Source organism: Physella acuta, unplaced genomic scaffold (assembly GCF_028476545.2).
Source record: "Physella acuta isolate Inbredline_101_S28 unplaced genomic scaffold, ASM2847654v3 ptg000699l, whole genome shotgun sequence".
NCBI lineage: Eukaryota > Metazoa > Mollusca > Gastropoda > Physidae > Physella > Physella acuta.
Genome location: NW_026732218.1, coordinates 194,804 through 216,469, shown reverse-complemented (window position 1 = coordinate 216,469; position 21,666 = coordinate 194,804). Strand labels below are relative to the sequence as shown.

The 21,666-nt window shown below is 34.4% G+C and overlaps 1 pseudogene; it reads right to left on the bottom strand.

Annotated features, from left to right (window-relative positions):
* LOC131949493 (ras-related GTP-binding protein C-like) overlaps positions 1–14,268 on the bottom strand; it is a 32,359-nt pseudogene extending 18,091 nt beyond the window's left edge.
* Between the last annotated feature and the right edge of the window lie 7,398 nt (positions 14,269–21,666).

Sequence of the window (21,666 nt, the reverse complement as noted above, 5' to 3'; positions counted from 1 at the left end):
CCCAATGGTCAAAGCACTTATGGTCAAAGCTCCGCTGTGGTCAAGCCCCCTATGGTCAAACCCCCTATGGTCAAACCCCCTATGGTCAAAGCACCTATGGTCAAAGCTCCGCTGTGGTCAAACCCCCTATGGTCAAAACACTTATGGTCAAAGCTCCGCTGTGGTCAAGCCCCCTATGGTCAAACCCCCTATGGTCAAAGCATCTGTGGTCAAGGCTCCGCGCACCAAAAATACGATGATTTTGACAGAAAAGTGGTAAAAAGCTAAATAAAAACAGTCGAATATTTAAATAAATGATGTAAAATTAAAATTATCTGTAGTTTCAACAAAACGTTATTGTTTTCATGTATGTTAACCAACATTTTAAAATTCCCTTTATAGCATTTGGGAATCAACATTTTATAAAAAATCAATGCGTTAGCTGGGAATCGAAACTGGACCGACTGCTTTGAATGCAACCATGCTGACGTTTACACCACCGACATTCAATACGAGAGAAAATCTCTAATGCGTAAATTTGGGACTACAACCTTCTGATGATTTGTTTGATCACCAAAATAAATGCTGCAACGGGAAATGGAAAATGACATATTTTAGCTGCCTAAGATTTTTTTAAAAAGAGTAAGTTTGTTCATTTTTTATTTTCATTGCATACAAAAATTTTGTTATTATAAAGGTTTTTATATTGGTTATTTATCTAGCAAGGTTAATAAACTGCATTGCGATTGCTTTGTTTGTTGAGGCTGTTTACTTAAAGATTAACAAAATAATAGCTAGCAAATAAATAAAAATAGCATAATACTACTGAAGGCGCATCGTTTAATTTTAAACAATAATAATGTAATAAAACAACAGCGTTTCAGTTTTCTTATATGGTCACTTTGTTTTTTTAAAATTAGACGTAAAATAATCTTAACACAAATTATACAACAAAACGTTGTTTTCTGTTAATAAAAAAATACTTAGACTAATAAACTTTATATAAGCATTATATTTTCCGAAGTATTAATTAAAGAATTAACGAAAATAATTTTTAGTTTCCCTTTAGTATTTTAGTTACATTTTAACATGGGAGATAAAAAATTACTCCAAGTAAGACAATCATTGAAATTGAGTCTAGTAAATAATTGGCAAGTAATTAACTAAATATTTTCGATTAATACTATTTTGCCAAAAGACTGATCTGCGCTCCGTGAACTGATTAAACGTTTTTTTTTTATCTCTGAAATTCTATTCTTTTCGATTTTAAGTAAAACTTTTTTTTTTAAAGCTAAAACAATCAAACAAAAGTATGTGCATATGCAAAACATCTTATGCAAATAGTTTAATTAAAAAAACTCTGGGATTAGATATTGTAAGGTAATGAATTCGAAAATAAGTTAGATTTCAAGTTAGAAGATTAATATTTTGTTCACAAATGTAGGGGAGGATATTAATACTGTCTCGAGTTACGTAATATTTTTGCGGTTGTTCCCCTTTGACTGTAACTTTAAAGAATGTACTTCGAGAAGGAAAGAAATGTTCTTTTAGTTTAGTTACCTCAAAAAAGGGGTTGAGAAAGTAAACAAAAGGGGCATTCCAGGATCAACGGCAAATTGTGATAATAAAAAGTTTTTTTATACAAAGTTTATTGCAAAACCAAAACAAACTCCTCGAGTGAATATAAAGCAATGCATTGAATTATTAACCATAGAAGAGAAGTAAGGGGAAGCAACTTTACGTGTCTTGAGTCATCATGCAGAAGTCTTCCGTGGGTCTGCAACATGGATATGTTGACTGTATAGTTAAAATAAAACATTTTTTGCTACATTATCTTCAGCGACAAAATGTTTGTAAATGATTTATTACAATGACTTAAGACCCATACTTTTGATTTACTGAAATGGTTGTTAATTATTATAAATTTAAAGAAAATCAGTTTATTTTACTTTTCATTGCAAACAAAAAGCTTTTTATTATAATAGATTTTTTAAATTTTATTAAAACGAGTTTATTTCTGCATAAACTTATTAGAAAAGTGATTTTTTTTCGGCAATATGCTACAATTTATCAGTTAGGCCTATATAATGTTATATGTCATATTAGTCAACTTACAAATGTATGTGGTAACGTGGGGTTATCTTTGTATCTAATTAAGATTATTCGATATTTTAACAATGTTGACATTATACACGGAACATACAATTATAGGTTTTTGCATTTTCCAAACATGAACAAGCTAAACTACTAATAATCTCATACTGCTAGTGGTTTAAACTACATTTGGGTGTTATTGGCTCCACAACAATTGTCAGTCTCAGCGTGTTGCTTTATGTTATATCAAACTTTAGACCTGTATAATTTCAATAGTCGCCCAAGTGTGGGATCCCCGGGGGAAGAGGAAAGTAGACAGGACAAGGAAATCCTGGAGAAGGACAATAGTAGAGGCAAGGGTTGCCGGGCTTATAAAGAGGGCTGCCCAAAAGCGAGTTCGATGGAGACGTGTGACGTCAAATGAAAGTAATATTAGTCATTCATTGTCATCAGCTGATCCGAAGGGTCTAGAATTTATCTTCAACCATTTAAATGTGAGCGTGTAAATATCAGTATAATTGCCTTCCAAGCAGTCGATCCGGGTTCGATTCCCGGCTGACGCACATTTTGTATTTGCCTAGATCAGGGGTCGGCAACCGTTTGAGACGGAAGAGCCAAAAGCTACTATTCACAAAATTACCCAGATTTTAAAGAGCCACAAACATTGTTGTGTCAATAGTATAGTCAATAGTATAGTGTTTGTTAAAGATTATATATATATATATATATGTATATATATATATATATATATATATATATATATATATATATATATATATATATATATATATATATATATATATATATATATATATATTATAATTTTAAATAAATAGTTTCTTTGTTGAAAGGGTCTATTATAAACGTCAGAGTGCTTGAATTTGTTTTGAATTGCTCAAATCTCTCAGTGAAAACATCCTTCATTTTGTTTATAGTAATACTGAAGTAATTTATGTTTATAGTAGCATTGGTTTCATCACGATATTTTTATTTCCAGATTTTTCGTAATTAAGTAATTTACCGCTTTCCATGGTTTTAACCAAAAAAGGTTGTTTTTAATCGAAACAATCCACCTCTTCAACCAAGGCATATGCTGGGTTTTCCTTCCAGTTTAACATTAAGCTCATTTAGTTTCTTTATGATATCCACCATGAAGTTGAATGTTACAATTTCGAATGGACAATTTAATAGAAAGTACATTGAAATAGGGAGTAACTAAATATTCTAATATATTAGCGAGTGTCAATTGTTTATATTTATTATTATATCTTCCATTACCGACTGTTGCAGAACAATGTTTTTATGAGTTTTAAAAATAAAATACAATAAGCTGAATAGCCGCAACTTGACATCAAAGGAGCCGCATGCGGCTCGCGAGCCGCAGGTTGCCGACCCCTGGCCTGGATCAAAGTTGTATCTCCAAATAGATTCAACATTCATAATCCTGTCGTATACGCAGTTTCAAGTATAGAAGACGTCTTGTAAAAGGGCTAATATCGTTTTTCACCTGATTGAGTCGCAATTTAGTCTATTTGTTCATCTGTAAACACGATAACTTTAGTACCCTTTTAGTTATTTTTAATCATATTAGTATTTTATCAAAAATGTTCAATCCATTTTTGAGCGATTTCCGAAACACGGAAGTTGTACTTTCTCCACCTCTTTCAGACATTACCACTTCTGTTTCTATTTCTATTTCTATATGTATATGTATATGTATATATATATATATATATATATATATATATATATATATATATATATATATATATATATATATATATATATATATATATTAACCTTGAAATTTCAAGTTCTTTCAAATCAACAATTAACACTATCAGATGTATAAGCGATAATTGATTCATATTAATATGCTCATTGTTGATAGTCAATATTTCAGAAATAAACCATTTAAATAATTAATAAGAAAACAAAAACTGGCACTTTTAAAGGGGGGGTGTATGTCTCTCTGTGTGTGTGTGTGTGTGGAAGGGTGGGGGGTTGACTAAGAGAAAGAGAGAAGTTGTTAGCCGACGTGGCACTTAATTTTATGTGAATTGTCGGGAGTGGCTTTTTGGGTCATTCGGTCATTGTATCAACAGTGAGGTAAGCGGATATTAGTTTATTCTAGGATCATTAAAAGTCCAAATTAACTATTGTGGAAAAAAAAAAGTAAAATATAAAAAATAGCATGCGTCAGTCGAACACGACTCGACTGCTTGGAAGGCAACCATGCTGACCTTTACACCACGTTCAATTTGTTTTAAATTATGATTTATATATTATGATTATATACTGATTAATTTAACAGTGATTGATTTGAGTATTGGCCTTGCTGTGGTCCTCCATCGATCACGTCACCATCCGGGGGGAGGGGGAAGAAATTTCACCTGGAAATTTCATTTTTGTGTAAGTCAGCTATTGACAATATCAGACGTCAAACAAAGAATTGTGTAGGGTCATCAATAAACCACATTATAACGGGGGGGGGAGGGGGAGGGAGGTGGGGTGGAATATAGTGATGAAGTGTTGCCATTGATCAAGGCTAAAGGGTGGAGTGGTGTTCAGGAAATAAGGACCACTTTTTATTTTTAAAGTAAATTTTGAAACTTGATACTGAGCTGGTAACTCGCTTTTAAAAGGAAGTTTTTCTAAAATTTAATAGTTATAGTTGATTAACCTCATAATGTAATTAAGAAAGGACTTGATGTTTTTTTTATTTCGATTCGGAGGCATAGTGGGGGTATAGCCTGAGGTGTGACTGCATTATCGGGGATGGAGGACTGATTTTTTGGGACTATATGTGACAATGGGGAATGGAGGACTGACTTTTTGGTACTGTATGTGACAATATTTAGTGGGGGCTGACTTTTTGGGACTATATTTCATAATGAAGAGGCTGGAGAGGTGGTTACAAAAATTGTTTTTTAAAAAATTATGACGTCGTATCTTGGACTGGACGACCCTCTAGACGTACGGAAAATTTTTGTTCCGTTGAAGGCGATGTTGTAAAGTAGGCTACTGGTGAAAACAGACACTAGAACGGGACTACACTGAGCTTAGACTGTTTAACATTAGTCTGGACTAAGGTGAAAATTTGACATGGTCTAAGATAAAAATGGCAGGGTTTTTCCCCACAAATTCCTCAGTGACGAGGTAGGTGTGGGGGAGTGGGGGAGGTGGGATGGGAGGGGGGAGGTGTCAGTGTTTCCAGTGGCACGCTGAAAGACAACTATTGTCTTTGGCAGACGAAAAAAAAACGATGATTTTGACTGAATAGGGGTAAAAAGCTAAATAAAATCAGTCAAATATTTAAATAAATGATGCAAAATTAAAATTATCTGTAGGTTGAAAGTTCAACAAAACGTTATTGTTTTCTTGTAGGTTAACCAATATTTTAAAATTCCCTTTATAGCATTTGGGAATCAACATCTATATATATGATTCTCTTCATGGGGACCATGCGAGACACCATGAAGACGCATGCCGTTACTTCCCCGCTCTCAAGGCATATACCTACCACCCCCACCCCTACCAGTCTGGTGAACTGTAGTTAACACTAAATGTTTACAATCAGAGACGGGTAGAACTAGTGACGGCTATTTGGGGCAGATAATTTAGTTTTTAAAAGATTTGAAACTAAGGGGAGGTAAAAAAAAAAACAAGTTCTGCATTATCTTTTCATTGTCGCCTGTAAACTGTCGTCACGGACGGCTGCTTTAACGGGAGGGGGGGGGGGAGTAGAAAGTGTGGGGGAGGATAATCGTCCTTCACAAGCTACTTATAGTGTTTTAAAGCAAATTATTTTCAGTCGCAACGTTGGTAGTGTCGAATTCACAAACTATGAATTACTGAAAAATAGAAAGTAAAAAAACTAAATAGCGGGTCAGCTCGTTTTTATTGAACACTATTGTGTTAGCAGGGAATCTAATCCGGGCCGTCTGTTTTGAAGGCAACCATGCCTACCTTTACACCACCGACATTCAATATGAGAGATAATTTCTAATGCGTAAATTTGGAACTACAGCCTTCTAGGTTTTTGTTTGATCACCAAAATAAATGCAATAATGGGATTTGGGAAATTACATATTTTAGCAACATAATCTTTTATTAAAAAGAGAAAGTTTGTTTTAATTCTTGTAAAAAAATTGACGATTAATGACCCGAGTCTACCAATGCTGTTGAAAGCGTATCGTATAATTTTAAACAATAATAATGTAAAAAGAAACAAGCTTTTTGTTTTCTTATATTGTCAATGCGTTTATTAGTTTTGGACATAAAATACTCTTAATACTAAATTAAACAACGAAATTTTTTTTTTGATAAAAAAAAATACTTAAACTTTATACAAGCATTGTATTTTCCGAAGTATTAATTAAATATTACCAAGAATAATTTTCATTTTCCCTTTAACAATGTTATATTATAATATGGGAGATAATTACCTGCTCTTAGTTAGACAATTTATGAAATTTTTTGTTGTGCTGTCAGGAAAATATCGCCTACACCAGGGGTCGGCAACCTGAGGTTCGCGAGCCGCAGGCGGCTCTTTTGATGTCAAGGTGCGGCTCTTGAGTTCAATGCACACATATTAATAGTTATATTATTTCATGTTCAAATCTCATAAAAAATATTATACCTTAAAGAAAAACAACTTTAAACAGGATTAAAACACTCATCAGAGAACAGTGAGAATAGGTAAGGTAGAAATTATACGACAGCCGCTTGGGCACCAGGCCCAGCCCCACAGCTATGCTGTAGCTAGCACCGTGGCGACTATTCGATTTTTGTCACTGTCGAAGTGCCGACGTTTTCGAATATTGTTAAATGGGGAATGTTATTTTATAGAGAATGCATTCCTCTACCTGTCAGTATGCATTAATTTGACCCGAGTGACGTAGTATTTTAGTTATTAGTTTCATACAGTTGAGCAAGGTACTGGACTCTGGGTTGAGTAGGGTGAAAGATAAGCCTTGTGAGAATCAAAGACATAAGCGACCGATACAGTAATCAAACTGTTAGAGTTTGCCATGTTAACGCCTGCCTGGCTATGAAAGATACCTACTGGACCAGCGGTGTCCGTAAAGAAAGAAAAATAAGTTTTTGGCTTCTAAAGTGTATTGGGATAGTCATATAGTTATATTATGTGATTACTTCTTTTATCATAGCAGATCTAGCTAAAACAGTTTTTGTGCAAAACATTTGTTTGTTTTTATATGAAACAATAAGTTCATATTTAACGCTATTTATCTCAAATCAAAAATCAAATTTATTTATCTAATCCATATAAGAAATAGCAAAATATTGAAAAAAAAAATAATGTTAGTGGCTCTTTAAAAACTGGGAAATTTTGTAAATTGTAACTTTTGGCTCTTCCGTCTCAAAAGGTTGCCGACCCCTGGCCTACACACAAGACAATTTACCCCGCTCAGATTGTTACATCATAAGGGTTAGATGGGGAGATATCTTATGTTCTCGTTCTCAGATATTTTAAGAAATCATTTACGTCCCTATCAGAAATTATTATAATTTCATTGTCTATATTTTTATTTTCATTTTGTAACGAACTCCGAATTATTTACGAGTATATGTTACGTAAGATTTTAAAATAGAATTGTTCGGTTTCCCTATTAAAATATTGTTGATTTAAATTTTAATACTAAGGACAAAAATCTACATTGGTTTTTAAATGCAGTGCCTTATTTTATTCAAGTCGCATGTTGTACTTTTTAAAATTATTGTAATTACATTTTAAAAGATTTACTTTTGGGTAATATTCCTCTTTAGATCAAACTTCTTCTTTCTTCTTCTTCGTTCTTAATTTTTAGTGTTGGGAGGGGAGCCTTATCTGCCAGAGGGTTTGAACTCGAGACTTTTTTTTTCGAATTTATCAACCGTAGAGGCCATTGACTCCGATTTCAGCCTGCTTTTCTTTTTGGATTTGCTTCCATAGCCTTTGTCCAACCAAGAACAAACTACAAGGCAGCAGTTGTTTGATTTTGGAGTTTTTTCTCCTAGAAGAGTGGCTGTCCCCAGCTAACGAGCCTCATCTGTCCGAGGGTTCGTACTCGAGAATTTACTGTTTAGCAACCATGAGCTTTACCGACTCGACCACGCCGACCCCTTTTAGATCAAACGATCTTTGGGCAGATAAAGTAGAGTTCATTTTTCTTGACATCAGATGTAGGGATAATGTGGTCAGTACTATGCACAGCCGCCTTTAGTTTCCATATCGTGAGTCAGGTACCCATCAGAGCTGGTTGGACTCAGGGGCTTTCCACTGACTTGTGACACCAAGCAGGTCCATCTTCAAATCAATCACCGTCGATTCAACCACTGTCCGATCGGAGTTTTAAATAAATCTAAGTTGGTGTATGTATCGGTGTCGGTGGTGTAAAGGTCAGCATGGTGGCCTTCCAAGCAGTCGATACGGGTTCGATTTCCGGCTGACACAAGTTCTATTTGTTACTTTATTTTTACTTTTACAAAAGTCGTTAATAGTAATTTTTTTAGTTTAAATACCTCCCACAAAATGTGACGTAGTTTTTTGACGAAGTAAATCTTCAAATCATTCACTGTCTACGACTGATTATACAGCTTTAGGTCTGTACTCACCCATTGGATTTTGAACAAAATCGGAGGCAGTTATTATATGCCTTCAAAGCAGTCGAACCGGGTTCGATTCCCGGCTGTCTCAAGTTTCAGTTGTTACTTTTTTTACTTTTACAGAGTCGTGAATAGTAGATTTTTATTTTAAATTTGAATGATCCTAAGATATATAATATAATCAATGTACCAGTTATCACATAGACTGAAAGTCCGAAAGTTGCCCCCCCCCCACACCTTCCATAAAATGATGTCATACCTAAGCTAACCACTGTTCTATTTCTAGTTGTTCAATGGCTGTAGTCGTACGTACACTTCAACTAGACTTCAAGGTGTGTGACGTCAAATGAAGAAATACTCAGTCACCGTCAACAAATGATCAGAAGGTTGTATTCCCAAATTTGCGCATTAGAAATTATCTTTTCCCATAGTGTCGTGGTGTAAAGGTCAGCATGGGGTCTTCCAAGCAGTCGATCCGGGTTCGATTCCCGGCTGACGAACTGTTTTTAATAAAAATGTTTGATTACCAAAATAAATGCTATAATGGGAAATGGGAAATTACATATTTTAGCGTCAAAAGCTTTTATTAAAAGAAGAACGTGTGTTTTAATATTTCTTACCCTCATTGCATGCACAAAGTTTGTTATAATAAAGGAGTTAATATTTGTTATTTTACTAGATAAAGAAACAAAATAAAACCCTATTGTTTTGTTGTGGCTGTTGACTAGTATTTTAAAAAAAATTTAAGTGTCTTGCCTAGAGTTTATTTAGAAATACCTACAAAGGCGTCTCGTATTAATTTAAAAAGATAAAAATGCAATAAAACAACGACTTTTTTTTCGTATTTAGTCACCTTGTTTATTGACTTAAAAATTAAAATACTCCAAATGCTAAATTAAACAACAAAAATTTTTTTGTTAACAAAAAAAAAAAAAAAACAACTCATTAACATAATATAATTAATTGCACTTCCCGAAGTATTAATTAATATATTAACAAGAATATATTTCTAGTTTCCCTTAAACAAATTTATATCTAAATATGGGAGATAATTAACTGCACTTAGGCAATCATTGAAATTATTCGTTGTGTTGTCAGGAAAATATCCCCTATACTAAAGACAATTTACCTAGCTCAGATTGTTACATCATAAGGGTTAGATGGGGGAGAAATTATTTACGTCCCTATTATAATTTTTTTGTCTGTATGTTCATATTCATTTTGCAACTAAGACGGCTTTTTTACGATTATATGTTACGTATGGTTTTAATAGACTTTTAATTATCAGGTATTTAATGTTATAAATCATATTAGTCGACTTACGAATGTATAGAGTAAGATGAAGTTATCTTTTTTTAATCATATTGTAATTATTCGATATTTTAACAATGTTGACATTATACACGGAACATACAATTATGTTGTCTTGCAGTTTTCAATAAAGATAGGCTTCAGGCTAAACTAATAATAGTAGCAAATACGGGTTTAAACTTTATTTGCAAGTCATTGACTCAACAACCCGTATTAGTCTTAGTTGTTTTATGTTTTATCCAATAATTTGTTAAATTTTAGACCAGTCTAATTTTATCAGAAGCGTTAGACTGGAATCCCTAGAGGAAGAGGAAAGTAGACAGGTCAAGGAAATCCTAGAGAAGGACAATAGAAGAGGCAAGGGTTGCCGGGCTTATAAAGAGGGCTGCCCAAAACAGAGTACAGCGGAGACGTGTTACGTCAATGAAAGTAATATTACTCAATCACTGTAATTAACGGATTCGAACGCTTTAGAATTGTGCTTTAGCATTTTACATGAAAGCGTCGGTGGTGTAAAGGTTACATTATAAAAACTTTTTTTAAAAGCGAGTTAACAGCTGAGTAGCAAGTTTCAAAAATTATTTTTTAAAATAAAAAGTGGTCCTTACTTCCTGGACCCCACTCTACCATTTAGCTCTGATCAATGGCAACACTTTGTCACCTTATTCCACCCCAGCTCCTCCTCCCCCCCCCACACCCTAAACATTAGTAAAGGTATCGAATAGATACTAATGTGACCCACGCTTTTCTTTATAGTTATTTAAATAGTAGTCTCTAATTTATTTTCTACTTTTTAGTGCATTAGTCCATAAAAGCTTGTTATTAAAACGTTTTTTATGATTTTTTTGTCTACAAACCCATCTCCCGCTAGAGTGATGTGGTTTTTGGCGGAACTCAAACAGGTCAATAGAAATCATCGTTTTTACGTCTCAAAGTGTCAATGGTTGGTTTTTAAGAACTTGATCTTTTCAGTGGTGTATTGACGAAAAGGCAGGAAAACTAACATATTTAATCATATTTTTTAATCACAATAAAAATTATGTTATTTCTTGCTACTTAACTTACTCATTCAACACTATATTCACCATTTTTAAAACACCGTACTTATGGTCTCATCCTTGTATAAGTATCAAACATGCAGTGATTGCTCTTAATTAAAAAACAAACTTCAATAAATAACATCTCGATCTTACAAGCTGCCAATGTTTTCTTATGTAAAGACATTTAAAACAATTTTTTTTTTCAAGAAACTGGATAAAAATATGGCACAAACCTAGAGCTAACATGAAAAACAACAAAAAATCAAGCGTAATCAATCAGCATAAAATCAAAACACAAGTTATAAATTAAACAGCAGAATTTACTGTTCAGCTGACTAAGTTTATGACAAACATGGTGAAGAAAAACATTCTGTTGCTTTACACACATGCCGGTTGACCTCCCGAAGAAACAGCACTGTACTGGAGTTTAGTGTGATAAATGAAGCCGACTCATTGTCAAATACACCATCATCACCAGCACCGTATATACTTGCATATCTACTGGTGAATTGTCTGTGGCGATGTAAATTTTACTAACGACATCAAAGAGTAAAGCCTTCTAAATTTTTTGAGTTAGAGATGACAATGTCCCAGTGGCGTAGGCAGGGTGGGGGGGGGGGGGGTTAGGGGGGTCATCCAGATAGGTGTCAATGTCAGAAGATTCCATCCAATCACTACTGAGAATATCATCTTCTTGTGTCTGCACATCATCAAAAAAGTGCTTAACAACAGATTCCCGTGACTGCAAACCAGTACAGTCACCTTCATTAAAATCAACATGTTTTATGTCACCGAACAGGCCACTTGTCTGGTCGACCTATATGTTGGCCACAAAGTCTGTGGCAAATAAATTCTCGTTCCACATGCTCATCTCCTTGAATGTATCTTAAATTTTATACTTGATTGTTTCTTGTTTGGTAGCCGGGGCTAGGTATACATTGTTGAATGATGCTCTTTAGGTTAGCAGCAATACTGCTAACTTGATTTTTTTTTTTTTTTTTTGCCTCAGACATGTAATTTACAGCGTCAGTTGTGTGTGTTCGCTTTAGTATTATAGTTTTCATCACCGGCTTGTGATGACTGATACAGATTTACAATAGTAATATTTCTTTCTTACTTGTAGCCAACATTCATTCATTTAAGATGGTTTACTTAAACATAGATCTAATACAAAATCTAAATATAAAAAAAAATAAAAAAGATTAATAAAAAAACCAACCTGATACTGCAAATTTAATGGTTATACAAAAGAAATAATTTGTCAAGCACAAATGAACGCCAATGAAGAAGTATCGTTAAATTTTTAACAATAAAAATGTAATAAAAAAAACAGCGTTTTTGCTTTCTTATATGGTCGATTTGTTTATTTAAAGTAGACAAAAATATTCTTATTACTAAATTAAACAACAAAACGTTATTTTGTTAATAAAAATAAACACTTAAAGTTATAAACGTATTAAAACATTATACTTCCCGAAGTATTAATTAAAATATTATCGAGAATACATTTTATCTTCCCTTTAACGTAGTTATATTTAAACATGGGAGATAATACGATTATTAGAAATTAGGCAATCATTGAAATTATTCATTGTGTTGTAAGGAAAATATTCATTATACTCAAGACAATTTACCTAGCTCAGATTGTTACATCATAAAATCTCCCTATCAGAAATTATTATTATTTTATTGCCTATATGTGTAACTTAATTTTGTAACAACGACGGCTTATTTACGACGAGACGACCCGCGGCATATCATACGCCGCTATTTAGTTGTTTTATTTTCTACTTTTCAGTAATTCATAATTTGTGAATTCGACAGTACCAACGCTGCCACTGAAAATATTTGCTTTAAAACACAATCAGTAAACTCCTCTTAGTTACCTACCCTAAGATTAAAATCGTTTCAAACTAAATTATTTGCCCCTAATAGCCGTTACTAAACCCGGCTCTACGATTGTTATGTAAACATTTAGCGTGAACCACAGCCAATTCTATTAGGGGTCACCCATAAATGACGTCACGCTTTTTTGACGATTTGTCCCAGGGTAAAAATTTGAACCCCCCCCCCCCCATGAGACGATCCTGGCTGCGCTACTGCAATGTCTAACAGGTACTCCAGGACAGCCAACTGGGGGATCAGCTTCTGCACAACCTTGCTGAAGGCTTCAAATATTGAATGCTCGTAGATGCTGGTTAAGTGAAAACTTAGTCTGATATTATCCATCCCCGCGTCTGCTAGCTCATCTGTTGCTCTCTGCAGAATGTCTCTCTGTGTTTCTATCTTGTTGTCATCAGACAGCCCATCCACTTTGTGGATAAACACTTCAAATTTTATATTCTCATTAATTTTGTGGGCATGGGTCACTGCCATCTGTAACCTGGATAATGCTTCAATCTAGTCATCTTGAGCATCAATAACAAAAATTAGGGCGTCACCTCCACCAAAGATATATTCTGAGTCGAAGGCAGCATCGAAGAAATCAATTTGGCCAGGAATATCCCAGATTTGAAACTGGACAAATGATGAATTGGAAATATCATCTTTGACAATTTTATTGGTACTCTCCAGGAACAAAGTCTCATTAGGTGACTCTTTATGGAAAACAACCTTTTGTATTGATGACTTGCCACCAGAGGCGTAGCGACCCTTCCCGGCGCCCGGGGACATACTTTCAATTTGGCGCCCCCCTCGGGAGCAAATTTTCAATTTGCACCTCCCTTCGAACTTTTCATTTGCACCCCCCCCCCATCACACTTTCAATTTGGCGCCCTCCTAAGGTCGGCGCCCGGGTACATATGTCCCCCCACCCCCCCCCCCCCCCCCCCCACCCCTCGCTACGCCTCTGCTTGCCACTTCTTCTAAGACCCAATAACAAAATCCTTGGCTTCTCATCCCCAGGACTCACTGCTCCTTCAATGTCAGTCTCTTCAGGTCCATAACCAAACCCTTTGGGGAATGACCCTACATATGTGTCTGCTTGATCGTCCACAAAGGACATTTTTACTGTTTAGATGTTCATGTGATTCTCTATATTCAGCAAATAATTACTGTAACTTTTTTAGATATCTTGATAGTTTTCAAGAGATCGTGTTTTTCTTTCCTCATCATGTGACTTACGATCTAAAATCTAAATCTATCACTTCCCATATATCTAAATATTCAGTACTTTTATTTACGGCACAATTGTGATTTAAGATAATTAGGGTACTCAAGTATCACAGGGTTACTAACTTATGTAAGAAAGCGGTTAGCCTAAAAATAAATATAAAATTTTCCTCCGGAATTTTTAAAAAAAAAATTTAATTTTTTTTTTTTTACATAAAATTAGCTGTATTTTGTTTTGTTTTTTTTAAAAAAAAAAAAAAAAAAAAAAAAAAAAAAACAATTAGCTGTATACTTGAAGATTAAAAAAAAGGTTGCCAATATTTTGAACTTTGTTCAGCGTCCTAGATGGCGTATCGTTAGAATTTCAACAAAAAAAAATGTAATAAAACAACTGCGTTTTTGTTTTCTTATATGGTAAACTTGTTTATTTAAATTAGACAAAAATATTCTTATTTCTAAATTATGAAACAAAACTTTATTTTTTGTTTAAAAAGAAAATACATAGTCTTATACATTTTATATGAACTTTATACTTTCCGAAGTATTATTAAAAATATTATCGAGAATACATTTTAGCTTCCCTTTAAGATGGTTATATTTTAACATGGGAGATAATACATTTATTCGAAGTTAGGCAATCATTGAACTCATTCGTTGTGTTGTCAGGAAAATACCCCTTATGCTAAAGACAATTTACCTCGCTCAGACTGTTACATCATAAAAGTTAGATGGAGGTGATGTTTTATGGTCTCATTCGCAGTTATTTTAAGAAATCATTTATGTCCCTATTAGAAATTATTACAATTTTTGTCTGTTTTATTTTCATTTTGTTACAAAGACGGCTTATTTACGAGTATATGTTACGAATGGTTTTTTAATAGAATTTTTTGGTTTACCTATCAAAATATTGTTGATTTAAATTTTAATACTAAGGAAATATAAACTACATTATCTTTTTTTTAAATTCAGTGCCTTATTTTATTCAAGTCGCATGTTTTACTTTTTTAAATAATTGTTATGATAGGTCTATTACATTTTAAAAGCTTTAATGTGTTCAGTATTATGCCCAGCCGCCTTTAGTTTCCTTATCGTGAGTCAGGTACCCATTAGAGCTGGTTGGACTCAGGGGCTTTCCAGTGACTTGTGACACCAAGCAGGTCAATCTTCAAATCAATCACCGTCGATTCAACCACTGTCCGATCAGAATAAATCTAAGTTGGTTAGTGCATCTGCGTCGGTGGTGTAAAGGTCAGCATGGTTGCCTTCCAAGCAGTCGATCCGGGTTCAATTACCGGCTGACGCAAGTCTCAGTTTAATTTTTATTTTAAATTTTAATGATCCTAAGATATACAATAACATCAATGTGCCAGTTGTAACATAGACTGAAAGTCCGAAAGTCGCCCCACACCTTCCATAAAATGACGTCATACCTAAGCTAACCACTGTTCTATGTCTAGTTGTTCAATGGCTGTAGTCGTACGTACACTTCAGCTAGACTTCAAGATGTGTGACGTCAATTGAAGGTAAGAATACTCAATCACAGTCAACAAATGATCAGAAGGCTGTATTCCCAAATTTGCGCATTAGAAATTATCTTTTTCCATATTAAGTGTCGTTGTGTAAAGGTCAGCATGAGGTCTTTCAATCAGTCGATCCGGGTTCGATTCCCGGCTGACGAACTCTTTTTTAATAAAATGTTTGATTACCAATATAAATGCTATAATGGGAAATGGGTAATTACATATTTTTGCTTCAAAATCTTTTATTAAAAGGAGAACGTTTGTTTTAATATTTCTTACTCTCATTGCATGCACAAAGTTTGTTATAATAAAGGAGTTTATATTTATTATTTTACAAGTTAAAGAAAGATTGTTTTGTCGTGGCTGTTGACTAGTTACTGACTAGTATTTAAAAAAAATAGTTAAGTGTCTGCTTGGAGCGTATTTAGGAACACCTACAAAGGCGTATCGTTTTAATTTATAAGGATAAAAATGCAATAAAACAACGGCTTTTTGTTTTTGTATTTAGTCACCTTGTTTATTGATTTAAAAACTAAAATACTCCAAATGCTAAACTAAACAACAAAAATGTTTGTGTTACCAAAAACCCCTCACAAACATGATATAATTATTCCACTTCCCGAAGTATCAATTAATATTAACAAGAATATATTTCTAGTTTCCCTTTAACAATTTTATATTTAAATATGGGAGATAATTAACTGCACTTAGGCAATCATTGAAATTACACGTTGTATTGTTAGGAAAATATCCCCTATACTAAAGACAATTTACCTAGCTCAGATTGTTACATCATAAGGGTTAGATGGGGGAGAAATCATTTACGTCCCTATTATAATTTTTTTTTTTCTATATGTTTATTTTCATTTTGCAACTAAGACGGCTTATTTACGATTATATGTTACTTATGGTTTTAATAGACTTTTAATTATCATGTATTTAATGTTATAAATCATATTAGTCGACTTACGAATGTATAGAGTAAGATGAAGTTATCTTTTTTTATTCATATTGGAATTATTCGATATTTTAACAATGTTGACATTATACATGGAACATACAATTATGTTGTCTTGCAGTTTTCAATAAAGATATTCTTCAGGCTAAATTAATAATAGTACCAAATACGGGTTTAAACTTAATTTACATGTCATTGACTCCACAACCCGTACCAGTCTTTGTTGTTTTATGTTTTATCCAATAATTTGTTAAATTTTAGACCAGTCTAATTTTATCAGAAGCGCTAAACTGGAATTCTGAGAGGAAGAGGAAAGTAGACAGGTCAAGGAAATCCTGGAGAAGGACAATAGAAGAGGCAAGGGTTGCCGGGCTTATAAAGAGGGCTGCCCAAAACAGAGTACGGTGGAGACTTGTAACGTCAAATGAAAGTAATATAACTCAATAACTGTTATCAACTGTTTCGTACGTACTATAATTTATCTTTAGCCTTTTACATGAAAGCGCTGGTGGTATAAAGGTTAAATTTTACAAAAACTACAATTTAAAAACGAGTTAACAGCTGAGTAGCAAGTTTCAAAAGTTATTTTTAAAAATAAAAAGTGGTCTTCGCTTCCTGGACCCCACTCTACCATTTAGCTCTGATCAATGGCCACACTTCGTCACTATATAGCGCGCCTCTTCCTCCCCACACCCCCATTGTGATGTGGTTTATTGATGACCTTATACAAGTCAATATTCATCAGATTCCTCACATTCATTGTTTAAGTGTCAATAGTTGACTTCTAGAAAATTGAAATTTCCGGTTGAAGTTTCTCCTCCACCCCCACCCCCCTACCATGTGTGTGACTACAAATAGGTTAATTTTCGAATCAATCACTGTCTAATTAATCACTATCCGATTTGGATTTGAATGAAATTGAGCAAAGCTATGTATCGGCGTCGGCGGTGTAAAGGTCAGCATGGTTGCCTTTCAAGCAGTCGATCCGGGTTAATCCGGCTGACGTATGTTGCATTTTTAATTTTTTTACTATTACAAATCTCGATAATAGTTTAAAAAAAAAATAATTTTAACGATCCCATGAAATATAATAACTTCACCAATGCAAGTTATCACATAGACTAAAAGTCGCAAAGTCACCCCCACACCTTCCATAAAATGACATCATACCTAAGCTCAGTGGCGTAGCGATGGGGGTGGGGGTGGGGGGTTGCGGACAGCACCGGGTGACACCATATGGGGGGGGGGTGACACCAAGGCAAAAAATTGCAAAATATATACATACAAATGATAATTTCACTTTATTAAATGATTAATTAGAGTGAATTAAAGAGTCTGTTAAGAACAAAGTGGACAAATCCCGACACGGGTGGAGGAGGGGGGGGGGGGTGTGACACCTTAACGTAAACCTGCTAATGATAAAGAAAGCATGCAACACCCAGCTGAATTTATAACCGAATATAGATGCAAATCGTTAGTATTATCTGAGCACAAGTTAAAGCAATCACCTTGGGGGTGACGACGAGGGGGGGGGGGGGGGGGGGAGAGTTACATCAACTCAACGTTGGAATATATATTCCTGAGGAAAACGGTTTAGTTTAATCGTAATAATCTATATGTTAATCCCTGTGGAGTTAGGGTTGGGATATATATATATATATATATATATATATATATATATATATATATATATATATATATATATATATATATATATATATATATATATATATATTATTTATTTATTTATTTATTTATTTATTATGGGGTGGGGGTTGACACCATCAGGGGCCGCACCGGGTGAAACCCGACCTCGCTGCGCCACTGCCTAAGCTAACCCACGCCCCCTCCCCCCAATTACCGCTTTAAAATTGCAGCGTTGTTTTTCATAATATATAGAATTTTGTTTTTAAATATCGGCTGAGCTGATTCAACTTTAAGCATATACACACGTTTCATTTCTATTACAGTTTACAAAAATAGTCTTTTAAAAAGTGAAATAAAGGTTGAGATTAGGAGTTTCAAACATTACTTTCTAAAATGGTCCTTACTCCCTGAGCCCCCTTGACCAATGATCAGTGATACCCCCCCCCCCCCTCATCCATCATTATTATTGTTTTTACATCTGGTAGTGTCAATGGTTGGTATTTTTACACTTGAAATTTTCATTGACAGTTTGTTCGCCACCCCCCCCCCCCCACCCTTTCCACCTCCCACAAAATGTGATGTAGTTATTTGACGAAGTAAATCTTCAAATCATTCACTGTCTACGACTGATTATATTGCTTTAGGTCTCTATTCACCCATTTAATTTTGAATAAATCGGAGCTATTTAAACGGCGTCGGTGGTGTAAAGGTCAGCATGGTCCTACCAAGCAGTCGGCCCGTGTTCGATTCCCGCAGACGCTAGTCTCAATTTTACTTCGTGAATAGCAAATTTTTATTTTAAATTTGAATGATCCTAAGATATATAATAACATCAATGTACCAGTTATCACATAGACTGAAAGTCCGAAAGTCGCCCCCACACCTTCAATAAAATGACGTCATACCTAAGCTAACCACTGTTCTATTTCTAGTTGTTCAAAGGCTGTAGTCGTATGTAGACTTCAACTTGACTGCAAGGTGTGTGATGTCAATTGAAGGTAAGAATACTCAATCACCGTCAGCAAATGATCAGAAGGTTGTATTCCCAAATGTGTGCATTAGAGATTATCTTTTCCCGTAGTGTCGTTGTGTAAAGCTGTCGATCCGGGTTCGATTCCCGGCTGATGAACTGTTTTTTAATAAAATGTTTGATTACCAAAATAAATGCTTTAATGGGACATGGGAATCTTAGCGACATAAGCTTTTATTAAAAGGAGAAAGTTTGTTTTAATTTCTTGTTTTCATTGCATGTACAATGTATGTTATAATAAAGGAGTTTATATTTGTTATTTTCAGTTAAAGTAATAAAATAAAAAGCGATAGTTTTTTTTTTTTTTTTTTTTTTTTTTTTATTTTTTTTTTACTATTTGTATTTGAGTTTAGCTTAAATGGAAAACTTTTAGCATAACAGAATACATATTTCTAAACATGAGAAACTTTCGATTACACACAGTTAGCGACATCATTGTATCACCACTTTGTTTAAACTTTTTTTTCCAAAAGTCAGATATAGATTTACAATAGTAATATTTCTTTCTTACTTGTAGCCTGCTTTCATTCATTTAAGATGTTTTACTTATACATAGATCTAATACAAAACGTCTAAATATAAAGAAAAAATAGAAATTAAAAACCAACCTGAAACTGAAAATGCAAATGTGTAATTAAATGATGATTCAAGGGATTTTTTTTTCTCGGCGTGGTGGGCTGAGGGGACGAGGGGGGGGGAGAGGGGGAATTTTTTTTTTTAAAGTAGAGCTGAAATGAATTTGGGATTACAGAGAATTAAAATGATACAAATTTTAAGCAATCAGAAAAGCAATGTTATTACAATGAGACACGTAAAAGCAAACACTCTTCCCTTTCAAACATCTATATCTATACAGTCCTCAATTAGTTTTTTTATTCCTTTTTATTTTTTTTATTTTTTTATTAATTCAATTGTTTTAAACATTTAAATCAGCAATAATTATTTATTTGATAGATTTTACACAGCATCAAAGACATGAACATCAATTGCATATATAATAATCAAGTGGAGAAAATAAAATGGCATAAGAACTAGACTAAAATAAGGTGTCAAACTAGGTTTCTCTTGACTGCTTAGTTTACTGTGCTTTGTCCTTAGCTGAGGAGTCAAAAGTTCACAGAAATAGAAACGACCATGGGAGAAGTGTCTCTGCAGTACACATACTGATCTATCATTCCAAAACTTTCCATGGCATAAAATTGACCCTTGGCAAAGAGGGCACGCTACCTTGAAAAATCCACCAGTCCGGTTGAGTGGGGGGAAGTGTGTGTGTGTGTGGGGGGGGGGGGGGGGTGAGGTGTGTATCTCTTTCTACCATTCAGGTTGTGCACTTTTAAAAACCTGGGAAACAGAAGACTGTTCTAATGTTAATTTACTTGAGGGCTGATCGAGTGATGTTTAGCTTGAGACTGTCGATATTAATTATGCATCTAGTTAATTTGCTTCTTCTGTAGTTCAACTGTTAGTTTCCTGTAAAAGTAGGATGTCAATATTGTGTTTATTTATTATGTTGTTTATATAATGTGTTTGTCCCTAGCCCCCCTGATGTTCAATGTTGCCAGAGTTAGCATGAATTATTTGGGGTTTTCTTTCGAACATCTGTTTCTGGAGGGCTGGATGGTGGTGGTCTTTTAACGCCAAACTTTCCAGCCGCTGGTTTGCTATCCCGTTGGGCCCTGGTCACGGCCCTTTGAGGTGGCTTTACTGTAGGTAATTGTTTTTTACTTGATCTGATTGCTTGACTATATGACAGTTGACCTGATACCTTTGTTGCTGATATACTTTGTGAGCTTTTAATTTCCTTTAGCGGTTTCGTTATGTTTTCTGAACTAGTGTTATCTTGAAGAATATCATTTATTGTTTCGTAGACTGCCTCCAAATTTTCTTGATCCCCATCTTTTTGAGACCCTGTTACTATGGAATTTCTGGTCGCTATTGTCTCCATGGCTTCGGCCTCTATGGTGGTTTCTGCTACGCTTTCGTTAACTTGCTGCGGTGCTACAGTAGTATGATGTGCTTCAGTTTGGCCATCTACTTCAAAGGCATCTTCTACCTCTCTATGCCTTGCTTCTCTAAGCATTTCATTTTGTCTTTCTCCGTCAACATCATAACTGTCCCAATGCTTTAAGAAATTTCTATTGTTACTTAGATGCTCCCTAACTTCTTCTTTATCATTTGCATCCCAACGCTCAATTGCCCTGTACTATCCATCTACTAGCTGGACGCCGTCAAGAGCGCGAGTCCTTAAATGCTCACACATTTTAGGCAGGTGCCTGTCTGTGTTGCAGTGGCAACATTGCACCCTCCTCCCATTGAGGATTATAAGGACTCTGCTTTCTTTGTTGGCCTCATTTGTAAGTATAACAT